At 44.1% G+C, this 23,215-nt stretch overlaps 1 protein-coding gene and 1 long non-coding RNA gene across 4 annotated transcripts in view; one reads left to right on the top strand and one right to left on the bottom strand.

Moving 5' to 3' along the window:
• The window catches only part of GALNT10 (polypeptide N-acetylgalactosaminyltransferase 10), a 215,614-nt gene that overhangs the window by 152,836 nt on the left and 39,563 nt on the right, over positions 1-23,215 (top strand). The gene's annotated exons all lie outside the window — the stretch shown is intronic.
• LOC111767754 (uncharacterized) overlaps positions 22,353-23,215 on the bottom strand; it is a 42,616-nt gene continuing 41,753 nt past the window's right edge. Inside the window, exon 5 of the long non-coding RNA XR_002799565.2 lies at positions 22,353-22,689. This is a non-coding gene — a long non-coding RNA (uncharacterized lncRNA). The remainder of the gene's footprint in view (positions 22,690-23,215) is intronic.

Genomic DNA, 23,215 nt, shown 5'->3' with positions numbered 1-23,215 from the left:
GAAGATGGGCACAGATGTTAGCTCAGGGCCAGGCTTCCTCAGCAAAAAAGAGGAGGACTGGCAGTAGTTAGCTCAGGGCTAATCTTCCTCAAAAAAAAAGTAAAATAGAATATACTCTCTCTCTTCACTCCACCCCATCTTCCTTCCCAAGATTCTCACCATTCTAAACAGGAACTGCTGACTGGGACTAAAAATTGGGAAAGCCACTTTGGAGGGCAATTTGGAAGTGTCAAAAAAATTTTAATGTGCATATCCTATAATCCAGCAATTCCGTTTCTCAGTGTCCATCCTAGAGAAATATTCACTGTGTATGCCATGAAGTACGTGTGAGGATGCACATTGCAGTGATGCTGTAATAGGACCAAATTAAACAACCTAAGTGCCCATCAGTAGGGGAAGAGGCATAAACTATAACACATCCCTAATGTGGAATATGATGCCGCTCTTGAAAACAATGCACTAGATCTAAATGACATATACAGAGCTCTGAGATGTATTATAAAGTGAAACAAAGCAAGCTGCAGAACCATTTATGTAAACACACACACAAGTACTTTAAAGCAATACTTTGTGTTTTCAATATGTATTCACATGTGTGTGTAAACATTTAGAAAAAGGCATGGAAGGGTATACTCCAAACTGCTAACAGTGGTTGCCAGTGAGACGGGGGAGTGAACCAGGATCAGGGATCATGGCAAAAGAAACTTGACCTTCTCTTGTATTTGTAGTTTTTTGGCTTTGGGTTTTTTTTTTTTTTTATAAGGAGAACATGTGTATTATTTCTCATTTAATTAAAAAATAATACTGTCTTGAAGAAAAGAAGGTGGTTGATCTAGTAATTTATTTCCTGCAAGATTTTAGAGATTTCTGTGGGGGTGGGAGGATTTGTGTCATAATCCTTTATGGGCTAAATTTTTGTTTCTTAGCAAAGCCTCTATTTGATACTCATACATACTTAAGATGGACTCTTTCAATGGAAAGAATCATGAATTACTTTTTCATTGTTTCTTAAGATTTATCGTTGGTGAGAAGATATTGGACTCTGTGTAGTTATCTGGTTACTCAACTGTTTTCAGGCTCTGTTTCCTTTGCACGGGTGGTTCTTTCTGCCTAGAATGTTCTTCCCAACTTTACCACCCTAATGATTCCATTGACACTCTGCGTGGGAGGCCTCCACTCCCCTGGTCCCCATCCCCAAAGTTCATGCATTCCTGTGTGCTGCTGCTCATCGTGGCACCTGCTTCCACTTCTTAGGAGCACATGCTCTGGAGTCAAACCAACCTGGATTCACATCCCTCCTCTGCCACCTGCTAGCAGTGTGTAACATCCTCCGACTCTCCAAGCCTCAGTCTTCTCATCTCTAAAACGGAGGTGACAGTCCCACCTTGTAAGATTGTCGTGGACATTCGCTGAGATAATAACGTGTAGGATGCTTGGCACTGTGTCAGGTACACAATCACTCTTATTATGTGTCAGCTGTTCATGTTACTCTGGTAGCAGAAATATCTTCCTCAATAGACCTGGGGCCTGAGCTTGGCTGTCCTGCTTTCTGATCAGTTGGCACCACCCCTGGCAGATACTGGAGACTCAGTTAAATGTTATTTTGCACTGAACTGTACAATAAGGAGTATGGAAGGATGACCTTCTGGACCATGGAGATTTTCTACTAAAGGAATATGAAAGCCCTAACAGACCATAAAGTATTAAAAGAACCCACCCAGACAGTGGGCTAATTAGTGATATTTCATTTATTTTTGCACACCTGATTTTCAACAACCAAAGTGAGCATGTATTTTGTGTGTGTGTATTTATTTAATTTTTTTTTGCTGAGGAAGATTCACCCTGAGCTAACATCTGCTGCCAATCTTCCTCTTTTTTTTTTTTTTTGTATGTAAGCCACCACCACAGCATAGCCACCAAGAGACAAGTGGTGTAAGTCTGCGCCCAGGAACCGAACTCAGGCCTCTGAAGTGGATTGTGCCAAACTTAACCACTAGGCCACCGGGCGTAGTCCTGTATAATTTTTTTTAAATGCTCCCTCCTAGAGGAAGGCAGTGATAACCCACAGGGGTGGGATCACCAGCGGCAGAAAGTCAGACATTGTGACAGACCCAAATAAAAGAGGTACTGAGGAGCCAGAGGGCATTGCTGGCATGTCTCAGATCACACGACCTGGCTTCTGGATGATACAGGTCATGTGTGGCTCTGCAACCCGGATAACCATCTGGGTCCCTGCATGGGAACAGATGCCTCTCCAGGGCTGAGAGCGCCTCACCACAGCGGGCCCAGGCCAGTGCTCTTTGTTTGGTTTTAAGCTTATGATACTCCAGCCATGTGCAGCTCCTTCCATTCTTACACGGTGCCCCAGCAGTGGGCACTGGGGTGTACGTGTGTGTTCATGTTTTGAGCATGAGTTAACAAATTGTATGACACGAGCGTCAAGTGACTCCTGCACAACTAGAGGACCAGAAAAACTGTCCAGCACCGTTCTGGGTTCAGAATGCACAAAACTCCTAGCCCATGTCGCCTCTCACACACCCACATTGTGGAGTTCCCTCAGAGGCCGCATTTCATGTGTTTTCTGGCCCTTGATGAATAAAACAAATACAACATTGAAGAGTAAAAGTTGCTCACAGCAAATTACAGGGGTAGATAAAACAGGCTAGAGTTTATAAAAGGAAAGCCACCTTCTCTCTATGCTCATTACTAAATGCATCTCAGAAGGAGCTGTCGGGTTAAAGAAATAAGTCCTCAGAGCTGGATTTTCAACCTTCTTAGAGCCAGTTGTGTGGACAGACATATCAGCTTGGAACTGTATAAGCCATGTGCTGGCGGGGGCCTTCCAGGCTGTGTGGTCTTTCCCCGGTGTTTGAGTTTTTTCTGTGGTTTGCGTAATAAGTTCAGCCTCTGATTGAATTCTTCCAGTGCTGGACAACTCAGTCTTCTGAGCTATCCCATCCTTTATTGGGCAGCTCTTATTATTAGAAAATTCTTTCTTATGTTGAGCTGAACTATAACTGTCTGCAAATTTTGTCTTTGCTTCTAGTCCTTTCTTCTGAAGGCAGACAGTGTGGTGTCAGAGACAGGGCGTGAGCTAAAGAGTCAGAGAGCCCGGTCTCCTAGGTATGGACTCTGGGCAGAGTCCTCCACCTCTTCCAGCCTGGGTCTCCATGTCAGGCAGGATGGGGCTCCTTCCCCGACTTGGGTTAATTGGAGGATTGAGTGAGATAGTGAAAAAAGGACTTCCTAGAGGTACACGTGCTGATGTAGAAAGATGACTGTGATGTATTGTTAAATGGGAAAAGAGCAGGTTTCAGAAGAAATAAATAAGCACAGAAACAATGGAAAATCGGGCAAGAAATACACCAAACCCTGTTAAGAGTGGCCATCTCTCGTGGATAAGGCTAGAGTGGCTTGTCATTCAGATGTTACCTTCCTCCATCATGGTTAAAAAATTTTTTTTATAACAAATACATCATATTTCAAATCAAAAAAATTATATAGACTTTTCCATTTTAGAGAGGAAAAAAATGAAATATCCAGAACACTTTATATCCATCAGTCCATCTGTGTCGGTCGTGGTGTGTCTTTCCCTGTAGGTGTCTGAATTTTTGAGGCATGCCCAAACAGGATTCTGTGCAAGTGTCCCCCTACAAGAAATGGTCTTAAATATTAACAAAAAAATTAGTGACTGCTTTAGCTCCTGCCCCATCTGCCTCAGGGCCTTTGCATTTGCTCTTCCCTGCGCAGCAGCTTGTAATCAGTTTGTTATATTTCTGGTTGGTCACATCTGGAATGCAGCCATCTCCCAAACAGCCTTGGATGTGATGGGCAGACATATAGCCTTTCATTAACTGGGGAGTGATGTTTGAGTGGGAACTTCATGAGTGATCAGTTCATTGATAAACATTCTGCTGTTTGGGAAGGAAGATGACTTTTGCTTCCTGATGCTACCTCCTATGTTTGGAGACTCACAGGTGAATACCTGGATGACAGGGGCCCCCAAACATGCTTGACATCTTCCCTTGGGTGACACGTTGAATCCTCTGGAAGCACATTGTGGGTATGGATTTTAAAAAATAAAAGCTGCAAATGACAAGGAAAATCTGTCAAGTCAGGATCGTTCACCAGACATCTGTTAGCACCTGTGGCGTTGCAGGTGTGAGGGACGGGGAAATAAATCCCTCTCGGTCCTGCCCTCAGGAAGCTCGCTGCCAGGCAGACAGACACATGTCCCGAAGCAGAACGTGCATGGAATGCAAACAGAGCTGTTGTAGGAGCACACGCTGCTCTCCTGAGCATCAGAGGAGAGCATCGTTTACACAGATGGTGATTCAGGAGCACTTTGAGCTGAGCCCCGAGGGAAGAATAGGATTCCCTGGGACAGAGAAGCAGAAAAGGATGCTGTGAGCTGAGGGATTTGCAACAGGAAAAGAACGAAGGCAAGAAAATTAATCGAGAGGTGTCTGCAGAGAGAGGATCGGGTGTGGGATTGAGATGGGTCTGGAAAGACAGGCTCTGGACATTGCGGAGAGGCCTGAATCGTCACCAGGTGACCTCGGTGGACCTGTGCTGTGGCAACAGTGTGACCGGGGTGAGCAGTGAGGGATTAGAGGCCAGAAGCCCTGTGTACCCAGATTAATTCCTGATGTGGATGTTTCTGTAAACAGCTGTTGCTGCTCTGGCGCTCAATGATGAAGAAGCAGAAAAGGAAGAGGCCCAGGTGAGAAGTCTGCAGGACCCGGCAAAGCAGAGGTTTCCAGATAGTCAGGGTTGGGGTGGGGTTTGGGGGGGAGGGGATGATGGTAGTTAGAGGAGGTGGTAAAGGAGCTCTGACGCATGTTCAGCTTTCTCTTCCTGTACACTGAGCAGAAAAATCTCCCCCAGGAGGGTACTTCTGCCCTTTAACAAATATGAAACTGACAGGCTGACACTGTTGCCGAAGTGGAAGAATTTTTTTCTTTTTTAATAACACCTTAAAGGATAGGCATGGAAGCCCGTGTCTTAAATGAAACACATGTTGCTCTGCAACACCTGACAACCTGACATAATTTAAGAGCAGCTACCAAGAGCCCACAATGGGAGCTGCCCATGAATCTGCTCCCCTGGATGGACTCCAACTGGGTGAAAAGTAGAGTGGGCCAAGTCCATGGACCCAGTCTTCTCGTCCCATTTGTAGCTGATTGGTGGGGAGTCACATTCGGAAAGCACAGGAAGCTGTAATTAACTTGGGTAGTGGTGGTTTCTGGAGTGTTTTTATTCGTCGTCTGATTATTAAACAGATTTATGGCCCTGCCCACCCGCTGAAAAGGGACCAAGGCATTTAGTTGAAATTAAAAGTGCAGATAAGTCTGCCTGTTTAGATAATAGCATCTCTTTTTTAATGGATTACTCATCTTCTGCGAAATAGGGGAGAGGAGTTAATTTGTGTGATGAAGTGCTTTCTATTTCTGGGAGCTGGCTGGTGGATGTGATTGCTTGAGGAAGGAGCGTAATTCATTCTTAAAATCACCAAAAGCATGTTCGGGCCAAATACCTGTGCCCCGAGGAGTTGGGTAATTTGTAATGTGATGCCAAAGAACAGAGGCGCTGGTGGTTTCAAAGCAAATGTTTGGGAAAGGTGTGCAATTTATCTTTAGGTTACAGGTCAAATTCCCTTTTGGTCTCAGAAAAGTGCCAGAGAAATAAACTTAAAGTGTTAATCTAAGCCATGAAACCAGGAAGCCACTGATTGTAAGGGATGGTGAAAAGACAGAGTTGAGCTTGAATTCTGGAGAAACCACTGCCAGTTGTGTGACCGCAGGCAGTAATGGACCCGTCATGAGTCTGTTTCTGCATCTGTAAAGTGGGGTTAACCCTCCTGGGGTGGCAGTGACGGACGTGTGTGGGATGGAGCCAGCAAGTGCCTAGGACAGTGCCTGGTGCCCAGTAGGTGTAAGCCCAAGTCGGCTGCCTCCTTGGCTTCTGGCTTCTGCTCCAGACTCACTCTCTTTCCCCCTTGGATGGAGAGCCCCCCAAAAGAATCCATGTGTACGAAAGTATCAGGGAAGACCTTAGACTTTACTGAACACTTGATGGAAGAGGCACAGGAGGGGTTTTACGTCACATACTCCGTAACAACCCACGTACAACTCTCGCGAGACATTCCTGTTCCCCCAAAGCCTCTGGGCCACACCGCTGGGGGCTGTTTGAGCTCATTCTTCCCTCCACACAATTCCCAGCCTTACTGCTTCTCCTTTGCTCCTCCTCCCTAAGTTTCCCCCCAGAAATGTATTTTATTACTGGAACATGCACATGTGCATTTCACCCAACCTCCTCCTCCCTGCCTCCTCCCCTGTTGCCAGCTACCACTCACAGCAGCCTACAGACACAGACAGTGCTCTCCCCAAGGTGAGTTCTCCCCCTCCCCAGGTATGCCACCACGCTGACTTCCAGGAATACGTGTATATCAGGGGAGGATTGTACTTGTTGGGGTTGAAACTCCACCGGAAGTTGTTTGCTGTTTTGGGAAATTACATCATCAATAGCAGAGCTGCTCGTGGTACCTGAGCTGCCAACCCACATATCTGTACCAGTGCGTGAGGTCAACTAATGTGTACTCCAGTAGTGACACTTGTAAGTCCAAGTATTTGGCTACTTCTCTGTCTTCTTGTAGTCATCCCAAGCATTTACGTATTGAAACACATGTTATTTTATTATTTCTCCTTTATATCGCAGTTGGGGCATTATATACGATTTTCTCAAATTAAGTGTTAAGCAAATTATATTATTTATGAATTTCATTTTAGGATATTAAAGGGGACTATACCAAACAACTGTTAGATAAAGGGAATGTTGAGTAGGATAGGGTTGAAACCGCTGAATCAGAAGGTGAGTCAGCCAGATGTTGGAGCTATGTTGGCTTTTGACAAAGGGTTGAGACCCCAGTTCCCTCAGAGCTGCTGTGTCCTTGATATATTCCAGCTGCTGAGACAATAGGCCATAGATGCAAAAGCCCCAGTTCACACGTTTTCCTGGCAGCTCTTACAGTGAGAGGAAAGATACCTGAAATATGCTCTCTGGGATCTTTGGCAGAAGGCAATTGGCCATTTGGGAGTAATGACTTCCTCCACCCATGTGGTATTCCAGAGATCTCAAATCAATATACAGGAATTCTAGTAATGACCTATTGAGGTAAGCAATGAAATGACAGTCCTGTTTATAGAACTGGACCCTAGATACATTTTTGTGCATTCTCAGGAGCCCAACAATAATAGCAATAACAGCAATGGGGTGCTGTTCAAGGAGCGCTAGCCTCAGATCCAGAACCGTGGGGCCATGGCCAAGGACCTCAGGGTCAAGTCGGGCATCTTTTTTAACACAGTAGGTTCCAGACTGTGCCCTAGGCCAGGGTTTTTCAGATTATAGTTGGAGGGTCATGAAATCCGCTTCTGGGGTCATGACCAGCTTTTTAACAAAAATGAAATACAAGAGGGAGAATAGAAAAAATATATATCTGAGTGCATCCTACCTTGGATTTCAGTTATGTAGATGTGTACCAGGTCATGAGGTAAAATGTGTTTCTTTTTATGGGTTGTAGTCAAAAGATTTGAAAGCCACTGTTTCCCCGACAGGTTGAATCGGAATCTGGAGACCACCCGGGCATGTGTGTGGAACCAGCTCCCCTAGGGCTTCTTAAGGCTGAGGTTGGAGAACCCTTGCTGTGAGCCTATCAGGAGGTGCATTCGCTTGTCAGATCTTTTCTCACTTAGAGGTGAGAGGAGGTCAGGGAGACAGGCAAAGGGGAGGCCAGGCTGGGTGGGGACCACTGTGAGACCGAGGAGGAGGATGGGAGGCACCCGAGCCGCCACCCATCCCCTTCTCAGTTTTGCTGGGGGCAGCGAATAGTCTTGGATTCCTTGGAGAACTTCAGTTTTTCTGTTTTTCTAGCAGGAAACATGGGGTTCTCTTTCTAATCATTTAGAGATCCTAATATGATCAGGATGGCCTAGGTTTGTTTCTCTGAGCTCACCTTGTATATTAAGTTAGATCACTGTTTCTCAAATGTTAGCATATGTCAGAATCACTTGAAGAATTGATTAAAATCTAGGTCAACAGGCCACACTCATTTGACTCAGTTGGTGTGGGGTGAGGCTTAAAAATCAGCATTTCTAATAAGTTTCCAGAGGATGTTGATGCAACTGGCCTGGGGACCACACTTTGAAAACCACCATTTTAGATCAACAGAAAGGAATGTGCCGGCATAGTTCCTGACCCACAGCAGGAGTGCAGCAAATGCTTTCTTGATTGAACTGAACTGAATTCTCACCAGTAGAAATGCCTTTGCTAAGGTACAGCTGTTTTTCTGCTTTCAGCAATGCAAGAAATGGCTGGTTGACGTTAAATTGTGTGCTTTAAATGGGTGAATTGTATGGTATGTGAATTATATCTCAATAAAGCTATTATCAAGAAGAAGAGCAGGACCAGCCCTGGTGGCCTAGTGGTTAAGTTTGGCGCATCCTGCTTTGGTGGCCCAGGTTCAGTTCCTGGGCGCGGACCCACACTGCTCTATTAGCGGCCATGCTATGCTGGAGGCCTACATACAAAATAGAGGAAGATTGACACAGATGTTAGCTCAAGGTGAATCTTCCTCAGCCACAAAAAAAAAAAGAAGAAGAAGAAGAAAATGAGAAGGAAGGGGAAAAAGAAATGGCTGGTTTTTCAAAACCACACATCAGAAATGTCTGTTAGGCCTTAGATTGTCTTATGAGAGGACTCGTGTCAAAGGAGAATGAAAAAGGTCTTCTAGCTGAACTCTGAGGCCCCTTTCAGCTCTGCCACTCTCTGAAATTCCTTCCTGGGACATGGGGCCAGAAAAGGAAGTCTCTCCTTGAGGGCTAGTCTGTTTTCCTTTTCCAAATAGCAAATGATGCTTAAGTACCTGTGCATTTCACCTGCCAAAACTCATCCTGGTACAGTCATAGCTTTCCTTCCCAACCTCTCTTTTTAATTCTCCTGCTATTTATATTTGCCTATCTGTGAGTTTTTCAAGCAAGTGAAAGCCCTGGGTGTCCCAGAGCTTGGGAGATACGGTTGAAGTTGTGGGATTAGAACCTGGCACCCACCAGGCAGATTGGAGAAACCAGAGGCGTCGAGGGGTCGTGTAGTTTCAGGGTTAATAATGCCAGCTTTGGGATCAGAAACACCTGCTGTGACTCCTGGCTGTCACCGACTAGCTGTCTGAGCATAGGTTAGCATAGAACTTTTCTGAGCCTCAGTTTCCCCTCGTCTAAGATAGTAGTGGTGCCTACCTAGTAGAGTTGTTGTGGGAATGAAATAAGACAATGTGTATAAGTAACAATGTGTATAATGCTGGACCTAAGCACACAGAAATCATGACAATGACAGTGATAATAAAGATGAAGGCCACCTCATCTTAACGATTTTCCTTTGGCTAGCATCACCCAAGCATCAAAACAGGACAAAAGGTGATGCTTTTGAGTACCATGAGCCCTCCCCTCCTCCAAAGGGACTGGCAGTGCCTTCGAATACACTAAGACTTATAAGTGAATAAATCAATTCTGGAAACAGATGAGCTATGACACTTTAATAGCCACAAGCCCAGTGGAGCCGAGACATGACAAAACCCAGAACACCTCCAGCTCCCAGAAGCCAGCCCGAGTGTGCAGAGGGCAGCCTCTCCCGCCACGGCGTCTGCATTATTAACACGCCCGGAGGCCGGAGCACCCACAGTGACACAGGGACGGTGCTGATTTGTCTGGTCTGTGACTCGCTCCTTCCTTCCCTTCTCCTCTTCTCCTCCTCCTCCCTCGCGGGCCTGTCCATGGCACCCTCTCCCACACCCTCCGTGTCCTGCCAGAGCGTGGGACACACACAGCTCCTTTGTTTCTGATGCTCCTCAGCAATGTCTCTGCAAGGCTCGATGGCACCAGAGATTGAAACTCTGCTTTCTACTTGGGCATTAATTTGATGACACGCAGCACTAGAGCAAAGATTCCTGAACAAACGGAACCAGATTTGAGTCTGGTCTTCACCACTTACCTTGCTGGCTGAGTAACCTTGGACCAGAAACAACATCATCTGAACTTGACTTCTCTCATCTTGAAATGAGGATGATGAACCGTGACCTGCTTCCTTCACAGGGAAATCAAATCAAATCAAATCAAATGAAACGATGGAGGAGGAAGGCATGTGAATTCAGCAGGGATTTGCAGACGCCTCCGGCTCTGCACGAGGCACGAGGGACAGCTGGTGAGCAGAGCGTTCACAGAGCTCGCCCTCCTGGAGCGTATAGAGTTGAGGGAGACAGAGTAAGTAATTCCACGAATGTGGAACGACAAGCTGAGCTGAGTGGCGCGAAGGACAAGTTCCAGGGCTCTGTGACAGTCTGCCCTAGGGAACTGCTCTGGTCTCAGGTCAGGAAAGGCTTTAGTGAGGAGTTGAAGTCTGAGCCAGGATCTGAAGGATGAGCAGGAATTAACTAAGGGGAATGTGCGGAGGGGGGTGGGATCTTGTCAAGCCAGGCAGAAGGACTGGCTTGGACTGAGACCCTGAGGCAGAAGGGGTCATCATGGGGCCTTTGGACATCTGAAAAAAGATGGCATCAGTGGGGGCAGGCAGTAAGGAAGGGAGGGGCATGATGAGGCTGGAGAGTGGGCGGGCCCGACCGTGCGCACACAGCCTTGTCATCCCTGGCAAGGATTTTGGACCTTCTTCCAAGAGCCATGGGAAACCATTGAAGAGTTTTAAGCAAGAAAGTGGAAGGGTGACAAGATGCAATTTGCTTCTCTTTTTGGAGCCCACCTGAACTGCTACATGCAGACTAGACTGAAGAGGGACAGAGCGGAAGCAGGGACAGCAGCCGTGGCTGGTGCAGTTGGCCATAGACTGCAGTAGTCCAGACAAGGGACAGCAAGGGCCTGGACCGGGGCCACGCTCTTGCTGTCTGTCACTGTTGCGATGCCAAGGTGTGAGAACCTTAACCTTCTGTCTTAGTGGCCTAGGGCTGCCATAACAAGGTACCACAAACTAGGTGACTTAAAATGACGGAAGTGTATTCTCTCTCACGGTTCTGGAGGCTGGAGGTCCGAAACGAACGCGTCAGCAGGGCCGTGCCCCCTGCAGGCAAGAGGGGAGGGTCCTGCCTTGCCTCTTGCAGCTGCTCGTGTTGCTGGCCATCCTGGGTGTTTCTTGGAGTGTAGAAACTGCCTCCATGATCACATGGCCTTCTCTTTGTGTGTCCAAATTTCCCTCTTTTAAAGGATACCATTGGATTATGGCCCACCCTAAATCAGCATGACCTCATCTTAATTTGATTACCTCTGTGAAGACCCTATTTCCAAGTAAGGTCACATTCTCAGGTATTAGAGGTTAGGACTTCAACATATCTTTTTGGGGGACACAGTTCAACCCACAACATCTCCTCTGAGCACAACGCCTCCTTGCCAGAATCCGCCAGGTAGAGTTATCCTCAGAGACCTTGAGACCAGACAGGAAGGAGAGGCTCCATTTCAACAGTGGAACCAAGAGGGCTGCAGGCTCCAGGGGAGCCTCTGTGTGTGTGTGTGTGTGTTTCTGTGTGTGTGTGTGTCTCTTCAGCAAGGCATATACAGGACCCTGGGAAGCACAGGCCCTGAGTTCTGGTCCTTGCTCAGACCTCACCAGCTGACACTTGGGGCAAGGCCTTCCCTTCCCTGGGCCTCAGTTTTCTCTCCGGTGCCACCAGAATTGATGCTACCTGCCCCAGCCTCCTTGTAGTGGCTTTCAGTGGAGTCCAGTGAGATAATCAACAAGTATTTCCTGAGAGGATACTGTGTGTCCAACATGAAGGTAACTCGCTGGGAGAGTTCTTGGGAGAGAGACACGTGCTGCTCCAGTGGAAGTTGTAATATCCTTGCACGTTCATTTCCTGGCTTTTCTCCTGAAACAGCATGATGGTTGTGAGCACAGGCTCCATTAGCTCCAGTGTCATCCAGTGGGGAGGGGCAGGGATGAAACAAGAGGGACCAGGAGTGGACAATTCCCAAAGCTGAGTGATGGGTTGATGGAGGGGGGGGAGTTCCTTATTCTACTTTTTAAACATGTTTGAAATGATTCTTAATTTTAAAAAAAAGGTTGAGCGAAGACTACAGACTCTGGAGGCAGACTGCCTGGAGTTAAGTTCAGGATCTGCCACCGACTATCTGTGGACCTGAGGAAAGTTACTGAACCTCTCTGTGCCCCAGTTTCCTCATCAGTAAAACTGGGACACTAATCATGACCCGAGTCATGGAGTGTTCATGAAGATTAGATGAGTAAATGTGTGTAAAGTCTTTGGGTTAGTGCCGGGGATGGATGGGTGAGTACTACACACGTGGTAACCGTTGTTTATAGAAACCAGCCTCCAAAGAACAACGTGTTGCTGAGCTGGTCAGCTTCAGAGAATCACACAGTCTGCTTGCCAGACCCTCTAAGTCACACCCGCTCCTTGGAATATGTCTTAATTTGCATTTCCTGAAGCAGATCCTAAGACAGGATTTGAGTGCAAGTAGTTAACTGGGGAGGAGATTTTAGGAAACCCCAGCAAGAGAGTGGGGAAGTGAGAGCGGGAGGGGAGGCAGCTAGTAGGGGTGCCTGTGATCCTCAGGCAACAGTGCGCAATCCCACTGGGAGCCAGCACAGAGCATGTGCTCAGGGTTATTCCACCTGGGGGCTGAGGGAGCTGGGGCAGTTACCCACCCACACCGCAGTCCTTAGTTGAGGTCCTCCACATGGGCACAGAGAGCCCCAGGCAGAGGTGGGGAGAACAAATGCTGAGGGGGTGTGGGCCAGGCACACAGAATCCCGCTGATACGAGCTCCTCCAGCACCTGCTTAAAGCCTTACATGGATGGGGCCCCACTTCAGAAGCCGCCTCAGCCCTTGTTGGATGGCTCTGACTCATTAAATTTGGGGTAATAAGGACATAAGCAATTCTGTATTGCTTTACAATCAGAGCAGCCCCTGGAATAGAAATGATGAGTACGTGCCGTTAGGGCTGCTGCCTCCCTGCTGCTTCAGGGCAGACATCTCTTCTCAGCCCCAGCACTTTCATGCTGAGCCAAGACAGAGCCTCAGAGTCTTTCTTAACACAGCTTTAGGTATCCATCACAAAGCCCTGAGCGTAGGCGCTTCGATGAAGCCTGTTTGCCATCCTTGCCCTATAGCTTGTGAAGCTAGGGGAAATCCCAGGGTGGAAAAATGCTGTGTCACAGACTCACTATATGATTCTGGGCAAGACATTTAACTTCGCTGGCGTTCCCCATTCCTGGGTAGAATGAAGGGACTGACTGAAGTGAGGCAGAGACGGGGTTTGGTGCAATAGGAAGAGCCTGCTCTTTTACCATCAGGCGGGGTTGGATTTTCTAACATCCTTGGCTTCATCATTTGTAAACTGTGTTCCTTGGGCAGGTTACATCACTCACTCTGAGCCTCGTGGTATCATCTTCTATAAAATGGGGCCATGATACCCCTTTGTCATGTTGTTGTAGATGTCAGAGGTTATATATATGAAGTAGGGAGCTCCCTGTGTGAGCAGGGCTTGGTAGTTGTTCCCAATAATTGTCATCATCATAACCATCGTCATCTTCTAAAGTCCCTTCCAGCTCTAAAATTCTATGACTTTATGGCATGTCCTCATCCGAGAATACAGTGTGGTGAAATAAGGCAACGGCCCTGATTTTGTGTAAATGCGCTTTCTAATAAGGACAGGAGGAGCATAATTGCCCCTAAATAAATGCTCCGACTTCACCACAAGCTGTCGAAAGGCCTTAATTGGTGGCTCTGTAATGACTGCGGCCATCTGCGTTCGGGGTGATTTAGCGATGGGGCTCTGCCCGCGCGAGGCCCTCAATGATTAGAGCCGGACCGGGTGATATTTCACCCTCTGATGGGAGTAGTGGTGTGGAGTACAGGAGATTATCTCATCCTTGTTTTAATGACCTACCAGTTGAACCCAGCCTGGAAGAAGCGCTGGTCACAATGACTATGGATTTTTTTTCTTTCTTTTTCTTTTTTTTTTTTTTTTTAAGATTTTATTTTTTTCCTTTTTCTCCCCAAAGCCCCTCGGCACATAGTTGTACATTCTTCGTTGTGGGTCCTTCTAGTTGTGGTATGTGGGACGCTGCCTCAGCGTGGTTTGATGAGCAGTGCCATGTCCGCGCCCAGGATTCGAACTGACGAAACACTGGTCCGCCTGCAGCGGAGCGCGAGAACTTAACCACTCGGCCACGGGGCCAGCCCCCTTTTTTCTTTCTTTTGAGATAGTGTTCCTGCCCAAACAGCAGCGTATCTGGAATGTGATCATGCCTCTTGCTATCTTGTCTCGCTGCCCAAGAAAGTCCCTTTTGGAAAGATTTAGTCCCTCAATTAGGGGAAATTGATTTCTGCTTTCTACAGAGTCACTGTTCCAAAGAGAAGTGGGAAAGGGCAGGAGAAGCCGTATTAATCTTTGCGAGCGAGCAAGAAGGCGACCTGGAGTATTTTTCAGCCTTCCGGCCTCGGGATGTGTATGTGTAGATAATCTTTTCTCTGTATATCTTTTAATTGCTCCGACCTACAAGGTGCCAGGCAACACAACACGAAACACACTTCATCTCACAGAAGTTTCTGGAGACTTAAATCAAGTGACTGGAGGAGTGTTTCCCTAAGTGTGCCAGAACAGAAGTGATTTTCAGTGGTACCTAAGATGGCCTCAGGTGCTTCAGAGACTGTGCATTAAGTAACACAATCATGTGGAGAGAACATTTTCTCTTTTCAACTCTCTTTCGTTTCTTCTGATTACCTCAGACGGAGCGTCTCGGTTGGTTGCCCATCTCTGTCTTCTTGACAAAGAGAGAACAAACAGTAAACTCCTAGTCTTGGGGAGGCAGGAGGATCTGGCTCAAATCTAGTAACATTGTTACATTTTTATTTGTTTGGGTTTTTTGTTTATTCTTTATCACAAATGGTACTGATTTTCCATTTATGGTTAAGTGTTTAACATTTCCTTTTAAAATAAATTAAGTAAAAAATTTTAATTTAGGAAAGTTAGTTGATTAAAAAAAAACCCAAGTAAATTGTAGTAGGGCAGGTGGAAGTGGCAAAACTCATGCCAGTAGTATCTGATTGTGAGAGGTTGGGGAAACCTTCCTAGAAGGGGGAAAGCATCATGCTTCCACAGAAAACCCAGCAATTCACTGGCTGAACCACCTCAGGCAAGTTTCTTAGCTTCTCTGAGCATCAGTTTTCTCGTCTCTCAAATGGGGAGAACCATAATGCCGATTATGATTTTATGAACCAAAGGAGATAAAATATGTGGATCAAATCATCATCTGCCTTACCCGTGAAAGTGGTTCGTTTCCATACAGGGTTCGAAAAATAAAAGGTTCACTAGGTTCTGGACCAAGCAGCCAGGGGACCTTAGCTTGAAACACAGCTCTGCTATTAACTATGTGCCAGAGGTGGGCCCTTCCCTTCTCTAGAGCTCAGCTTTCTGTCTGTAAGATGAATTGACTGAACTACTTCAGTGGTTTCTAGGCCTGGCTGGGCATCAGAATCACCTGTGGGTCAAGACAGACGAAAGATGCTGGATGCTGCCGCCGGCCTACCAGATCCCAGTTGCCTGGGATGATGCTCAGGCAGCTGTAGTTACAGCCAGCTCACCAGGTGATTCAGATACACCCTCTGATTTAGGGGGGCCCTTTCAGCTCTGACCCCTGATGGAGTGAATTCAGAGCAGGGTTTGGGGCTTGGGTTAGGGAACGTGATCATCCCTAGGCAGAGAGCCTGGCAGCTCGGGTCACATGCTACCTGAGCTTCTGCAAGGCCTGGGCCCAGAGCCCTTGAAAACCTTCTAGTCCAAACCCTGATTCGGAGACAGCGCCAAGGCCCAGAGGAAATCAATGATGGGCCCACTGTGCCAGAGATAGGAGCTCAGACCAGTTCTCCTGATTCTCAAACAGTGACACTTCCACTTTGCTCCAACTTTGCCAGCTGAGAGAGAGAATGTGTGTTCTGACCGGTATTTTTTTTAATTGAGGTAAAAGTTAAAAACAGTGAAAAAATGCACAGATATCTTAAGCGTACAATTGCATGAGGTTTAACAAATGTATACACCTGGGAAGCCAACACCCCAGTCAAGATACAGCAATCACCTCATCCCGGAAGGTTCCCTCCTTCTCCCTTCTAGTCAGTCCCCACGCTCCAAGGACAAACTCTGTTCATAATTCTGTCATCATGGCTTATTTTGGCTGTTGATAAACTTCAAATGAATCATACACTATATTCTTTTTCGTGTCTAGCTTCTTTGGTTCAACCTAGTAATTTTGAAATTCATCCATGTGGTTGGATGTCCCAGTAGTTTGTTTGTTTTATGGCTGAGGAGCAATCTCTTGCATGACTCCACCGCAATGTTTTTATCCATTCATCTGTTGATGGACATTTAGGTTGTTTCTAGTTTGGGGCTATTGTGAATAAATCTATGAAACATTCTCATTCTTTTTGTGGGTATATGTTTTTATCTCTCTTGGGTAAATACCCAGGAGTGGAATTCCTGGGCATAGAATAGTTGCGTGTTTAACTCTATAAGAAGCGATCGAACAGCTTTTCAAAGTGGTTGTACCATTTTATATTCCTTCCAGCAGTGATTGGGAGTTCCAACTGCTCACGTCTTCCCCACTACCTGATACTGTTCCTGTTCTTAGTTTTTGCCATTCTGGGGAATGTGTAGTGAATGGTATCGCATGCTTTTAAATTGTATAACACCTTTTCATATGCTTATTGGCCATTTGTATATCAATTCTTTTGTAAAATGTATTTTCAAGTTTTTTGCCCATTTTTAAAATTAGTTATCTTCTTATTATTGACTTTGCTGGAATTCTTTGTGTATTCTGGATACGAGTCCTTTGTCAGATATGTGTATTGTGAGTATTTTCTCCCAGACTATTACCTGCCTTGTCATTTTTTTACTGGTGTCTTTTAATGAGCAAGTTTTTAAAGAGCAAGTTGTTAATTTTAATCAAGTCCAATTTATCAATTTTTTGTTTTATGGATTAGTGCTTTTTATGTCCTAAGAAATCTTTTCCTACCCCAGGTTCCTGAAGATATTCTGTGGTTTCTTCAACAAGTTTTATAGCTTTAGCCTTTATGTTTAAGTCTATTATCCATCTAAAATTATTTTTTGTGTATGATCTGAGGTAGGGGTTGAGGTTCATCTTTTATTATATGTTAATCCAGTTGTGTAGCACACATTGTTGAAAATTCTTTTATTTCCTCATTGAATTGCTTTGGTTCCTTTGTCAAAAATCAGCCAACAATATATATGTGGGTCTACTTCTTACCTCTCTACACTGTTCTATTAGCCATTTTGTTTATTCTTTTCAAAAATTTTTTTTTAATTTTATTGAGGTCATATTGGTTTAGAACACTGTATAACTCAGGTGTACATTATTATATATGAGTTTCGGTATAGACTGCATCATGCTCCCCATCACTAGTCTAGTTTTTATCTGTCACCATACGTATGTGCCCCTTTACCCCTTTTGCCCACCCCTCACTCCCTTGCCCTCTGGTAACCACTAATCTGTTCTCTTTGTCCATGTGTTTGTTTATCTTCCACCTGTGAGTGAAATCATGTGGTGTTTGTCTTTCTCTGTCTGGCTTATTTAGCTTAACATAATATCCTCAAGGTACGTCCTGTTGTTGCAAATGGGACGATTTTCTCTTTTCTGTGGCTGAGTAGTATTCCATTGTGTATATATACCACATCGTCTTTATCTATCCATTGATATAAGTGGGGTGTTGAGGTCCCCTGCTTTAATGAGTTGCTGTCAATTTCTCCCTTTAGGTCTGTTAACAGTTGCTTTATATACTTTGGTGCTTCTGTGTTAGTTGCATATATATTCCTAAGTGTTATGTCCTCTTGGTAGAGTGTCTCTTTTATCATTATATACTGCCCCTCTTTGTCTCTCATTCTGTTTTTAATCTTGAAGTCTGCTTTTTCTGACATAAGTATAGCAACATCTGCTTTCTGTTGTTTGCCATTAGCTTGGAGTATCATCTTCCATCCCTTCACTCTGAGCCTATGTTTGTCTTTAGAGCTGAGATGTGTTTCCTGGAGGCAGCATATTGTTGGGTCTTGTTTTTCAATCCATCCAGCCATTCTGTCTTTTGATTGGAGAATTCAATCTATTTACATTTAGAGTGATTATTGACATATGAGGGCTTAATACTGGCATTTTATCTCTTGTTTTCTGGTTATTCTATAGTTACAATTGTTTACTAACCTATTCTGATATAGAGCTGCAATTTTCTGATTCTATTTGTCCGTTTATCTTCTTGCTCAAGGTTTTGTAAACCTTTGTTTTTTTAGTTTCAGATGGGCGGGCTCCTTTTAGCATTTCTTGCAAGGCAGGCCTAGTGGAGATGAACTCCCTCAGCTTTTGTTTATCTAGGAAAGCTTTTATTTTTCTATCATATCTGAAGGATTGTTTCTCTGGATAGAGTATTCTTAGCTGAAAGTTTTTGTCTTTCAGTATTTTGAATATATCATTCCACTCTCTCCTGGCCTATAAGGTTTCTGCTGAGAAATCCACTGAAAGCCTGATAGGGGTTCCTTTGTAGGTTATTTTCTTCTGCCTAGCTGCCCTTTTTTCTTTGTCATTGGCTTTTGCCAGTTTTACTATTAGCTGCCTTGGAGAAGATCTTTTTGCATTGATGTAATTAGGAGTTCTATTGGCTTCATCTACTTGTAAATCCAGGTTCTTCCCCAGGTTTGGGAAGTTCTCAGCTATTATTTTGTTGAACAAGCTCTCTGCTCCTTTCTTCCTCACTTCTCCCTCTGGAATACCTATAATCTTTATGTTGCTTTTCCTAATTGAGTCAGATATTTCTCGAAGAATTTCTTCATTTTTTAAAAATTGTAGTTCTCTTTCCTCCTACACTTGAAGCCATTTCTATATTTCTATCCTCTTAATCACTAATTCTGTCCTCCATAATGTCAGCTCTATTTTTTATGGATTCTAGATTATTTTTTATCTCATTAATTGTGTTCTTCATATCCAAAATTTGTTTGGGTTTTTTTTTTTTTTAGAGTTTCAGTCTCTTTGGTGACTTATTCCTTCTGCTCATTAATTTTATTCCTGAGCTCATTAAACAGTCTTTCTGAGTTTGCTTGTAACTTGTTGAGTTTCTTTATGATAACTATTTTGAATTCTCTGTCATATAGATTTTCAATTTCTGTGACTTCAGGACGGGTTTCTGGAGACTTGTGATTTTCCTTCTGCTCTGAAGTGTTACTGTAGTTCTTCCTGGTGTTTGATGAAGTGGTCCTTGCTGGTGCATGGTGGTAGTCTCAGGTCATAGATCCACCTGCCACCACTGTGGGGCCAGGGCAGGAGCTGGAAGTTGTGCTGGTAGGGCTTCTCTACATTTGCACCCTGGCCACATCCACTTGGCAGGTCACACACTCACGTGCAGGAGGGGCCTCTGTGCTCCACTGGTTGGTCACTCTTATGCAGGACTGCTGTGCTCAGCAGGGGACCGGCCAAGCCACTGCACTAGATGAGAATGGAGGGCTCTTTTTTCACGTGCAGGCCAGCTGTGCACTCATGGGTGGTTCAACTGAGCTGCTGCACTTGGTAGGGGCTCCTTTGCCGGGGCTGAGCCCCACCACTCGGTGGGGAGCCAGACCCATGGGCCGGGCTGCCGTGGCACAGTGGGTGCTCCCGTGGGTACTTACAGGTGTGCTCACCTAGTTCCACTGCCTCCTGGGGATCCAGTCCACCCACCTTCAGATGCACACTGCCTGGATCTCTCAGACCTCCTGTTGTGCTGTGAAGGGAGTCCTCTGCTGGCTAATGGATGTCCATTTAGTTGAAACTTAGAGGGGAGAGACAAAGGAAACAACTCACTCTGCCATGCTACTGACGTCACTCTCCCCTTTTGTTTATTCTTTGCCAGTACCACACTGTTTTGATTATTTCAGCTTAATAATAAGTTTTGAAATCAGTGTGAGTCCTCCAACTTTATTCTTTTTCAGCATTGTTTTGACTGTTCTAGGTCCTTTGCATTTTCATATAAATCTTAGAACCAAATTGTCAATTTCAAAAAAAAAGTCACTGTGATTTTATTGGGATTGCATTGAATCTATAGATCAATTTGAGAATTGACTCAACAATATGGAGTCTTCCAATCTATACATTTGACTTATCTCTCCATTTATTTGAGTCTTTATCTATATGAGGCTATTATAAATGCTATTTTTATTGTATTTTCCAATTGTTCTCTGCCAGTGTATAGAAATACATACAACTGATTTTTTCTTTTTAGAATTTAATAGCCTTATTGAGGTGTGATTTACATAGAATAAGAATCACCTATTCTAAGTCTGCAGTTCAGTGAGTTTTTCAGTGGCTTTAATAGTTGTGAAACTATTACCATAATCCAGTTTTAGAATATTTCCATCGCTCCAAAAAGTTCCCTTTTGCCTGTTTATAATCATTCCCCACTCCCAACCCAGCTCCAGTGATTTCCTTTCTGTCTCTGTAGTTTTGCCTTTCTAGAAATTTCATATAAGTAGAATCATACAATATCTAGTCTTATAGTCTGATTTCTTTCATCAGCATTCTATTTTTAAGGCTCATCCATGTTATTGCAATAGCCTGTTCCTTTTTTGTTGCTGAATAGTATCACATTGTATGGATATACTACATTTTGGTATATATTCATCAATTGATGGACATTTGGATGGTTTTCAATTTGGGGCTTTTATGAATATTGCTGCTATGAACGTTATTGTACAAGTTTTTGCATGAACATATGTTTTCATTTCTGTTGGGTATATACCTAACACTGGAATTGCTGGGTTAGATGGTAACCGTGTTTAACTGTTCGAGGACCTGTTTCAGACTGTTTTCCAAAGGGGCAGCACCATTCTACATCCCCACCAACAATATATGAAGGTTCTTATTTCTCTACATCCTTGTCACCACTTGTTATTATCTGACTTTTTCATTATAGCCATCCTCGTGGATGTGAAGTAGTATCTCATTGTGGTTTTGATTTATGTTTCCCTGATGACTAATGATGTTAAACATCTTTTCATGTGTTTATTAGCCATTTGTATATCTTCTTGGGAGAAGTGCCTGTTCATATGCTTTACCTATTTTTTTTTATTGAGGTAAAATTCACATAATGTAAAATGAACCATGTTAAAATATACAATACCATGTTAAAGTATACAATTCATTGGCATTTAGTACATTCACACTGTTGTGCAACCATCACCTCTGTCTAGTTTCAAAATATTTTTATTACCCCAAAAGGAAACTCCATACCCAATAAGTTGTCACTTCCCCTTCTCCTCCACCCAAATCCCTGGTAATCACTAATCCTTTCTGTCTCTATTGATTTACGTATTCTGAAAATTCATACAAATGGAATGATACAATATGTGATCTTTTGTGTCTGGCTTCTTTTACTCAGTATAATGTTTTCGAGGTTTATCCACATTGTAGCATGTGTCAGTACTTTATTCCTTTTTATGGTTGAGTAATATTCTGTTGTATGGATATATTCCATATTTGATTATCCATGCATGAGATGATGTAAATTTGGGTTATTTCCCCCATTTGGCTATTGTGAATAGTGTTGCTATGAACTTTCATGTGTAAGTAGTCAAAAGATTATTTTAACTATTCTGCGTCCCTTGATCCCTTGCATTTCCATAAATTTTAGGATCAGCTTATCAATTGTCAATTTTTATAAAAAAGTCACCTGCGATTTTGATCATTCTGAATCAATATAGGATGTATTGCCATCTTAACAATATTATGTCACCCAGTCCATGAACATGGGCTATTTTCCCATGTTTTTTGGTCTTTAATTTCTTTCAACAGTGTTTGGTAGTTTTCAAATTACTGCTTCTTTTGTTAAATTGTAAATGGTATTTTTACCATTTTTAATTGCACTTTCCACTTGCTTTTTTATTTGTTAGTGTATAGAAATTTAGTTGATTTTTAAATGTTGACCTGTATCCTGAAATCTTGCTAAGTTTACCTTAGTCTAGTTTCTTTGTATGTTTCTCAGGATTTTCTGTGTAAACAATCATGTCATCTACAGTTAAAGACACTGTTACCTTTTTCTTTCCAGTCTTTATGCCTTTTATTTCTTTATATTACCAATTGCACTGGCTAGAAATTCTAGTGCTATATTGAATAGAAGTGCTAAGAGAACATACAACCTTTCTCCTGATTACAGGAGAAAAGCATTCAATATTTCATCATAGGTTTTTTTTGTAGCCATACTAGAATTTTCATAGAGGGCCCCAACCCTGATTAAAATAAAGAGACACCAGCATTAAGCCTGCTAGCATTAGTAGAAAAAGACTGTCTTTGAGATTTATTCAGAACAACTTTTCCAGGCATAGGGCAAAAACCCAACCCACATTAGAATAAGCAAAAAGAGGAATTTGTTGTCATGTGTAACAAGAACTTATCTAGGAGTCTGTCTGCTTCAGGCACACGGGCATCTGGGGAATCAAAATGTCATCAGTATAATGTCTCTCTCTGTCTCTTGACTCTCTTTTTACACGTTGACTTCAGTCTCAGCAGATCCCCCCACCTCCTCTCATCACCTCATTTTGCCAAAGATGTCATCAGCAACTCCAGACTTATGGGCAACCAACTTAGCAACTCTAGGAAAAAGAAAGAGCCTTGTTTTTCAGTAGTTCTGAAAAAAATTCTCAGGACTCATTATTTGGACCAACTCAGGTCACCTGGCCATCTCTGAACCAATCACTATGGCCAAAGGAATGGAATGCCCTGATTGGTCAGGCCCAAGCTACATGCTCCTTCGCCTTGGAACCCCGAGGATGGGGCCAGCCCCACCCAAGTCTGATACACGGAGAAGGGAAGGGGCTGTTTCCCAAACAAAACTCAAAGTATTGTTGCCAGAAAATGAGGGAATGGGTCCCAGCCAGGCATAAACCACAGCTGCCCACACCCTCATACAGAAGATCTCTCTGTGTTCCAGGTCTGGCACTATCACTGGGTCTCTCTGAGCTTCAGTTTTTCCCTTTGTAGCATGCTGCTGGTGATCCCTGCCTTCCTGGCTCTATCTGAAAGGTCCAATGAGGCAGTGTACCAGAAAGCTGTGTCTAAACCATAAAGTGCAGTGCACATGTAAGGAAGCGGGTCACAAGAATGATCACTAAGCAGCTG

Source organism: Equus caballus, chromosome 14, assembly GCF_041296265.1.
Source record: "Equus caballus isolate H_3958 breed thoroughbred chromosome 14, TB-T2T, whole genome shotgun sequence".
NCBI lineage: Eukaryota > Metazoa > Chordata > Mammalia > Perissodactyla > Equidae > Equus > Equus caballus.
Note: the sequence above shows the minus strand (reverse complement) of the source record. Positions and strands in the feature narration are given on the sequence as shown.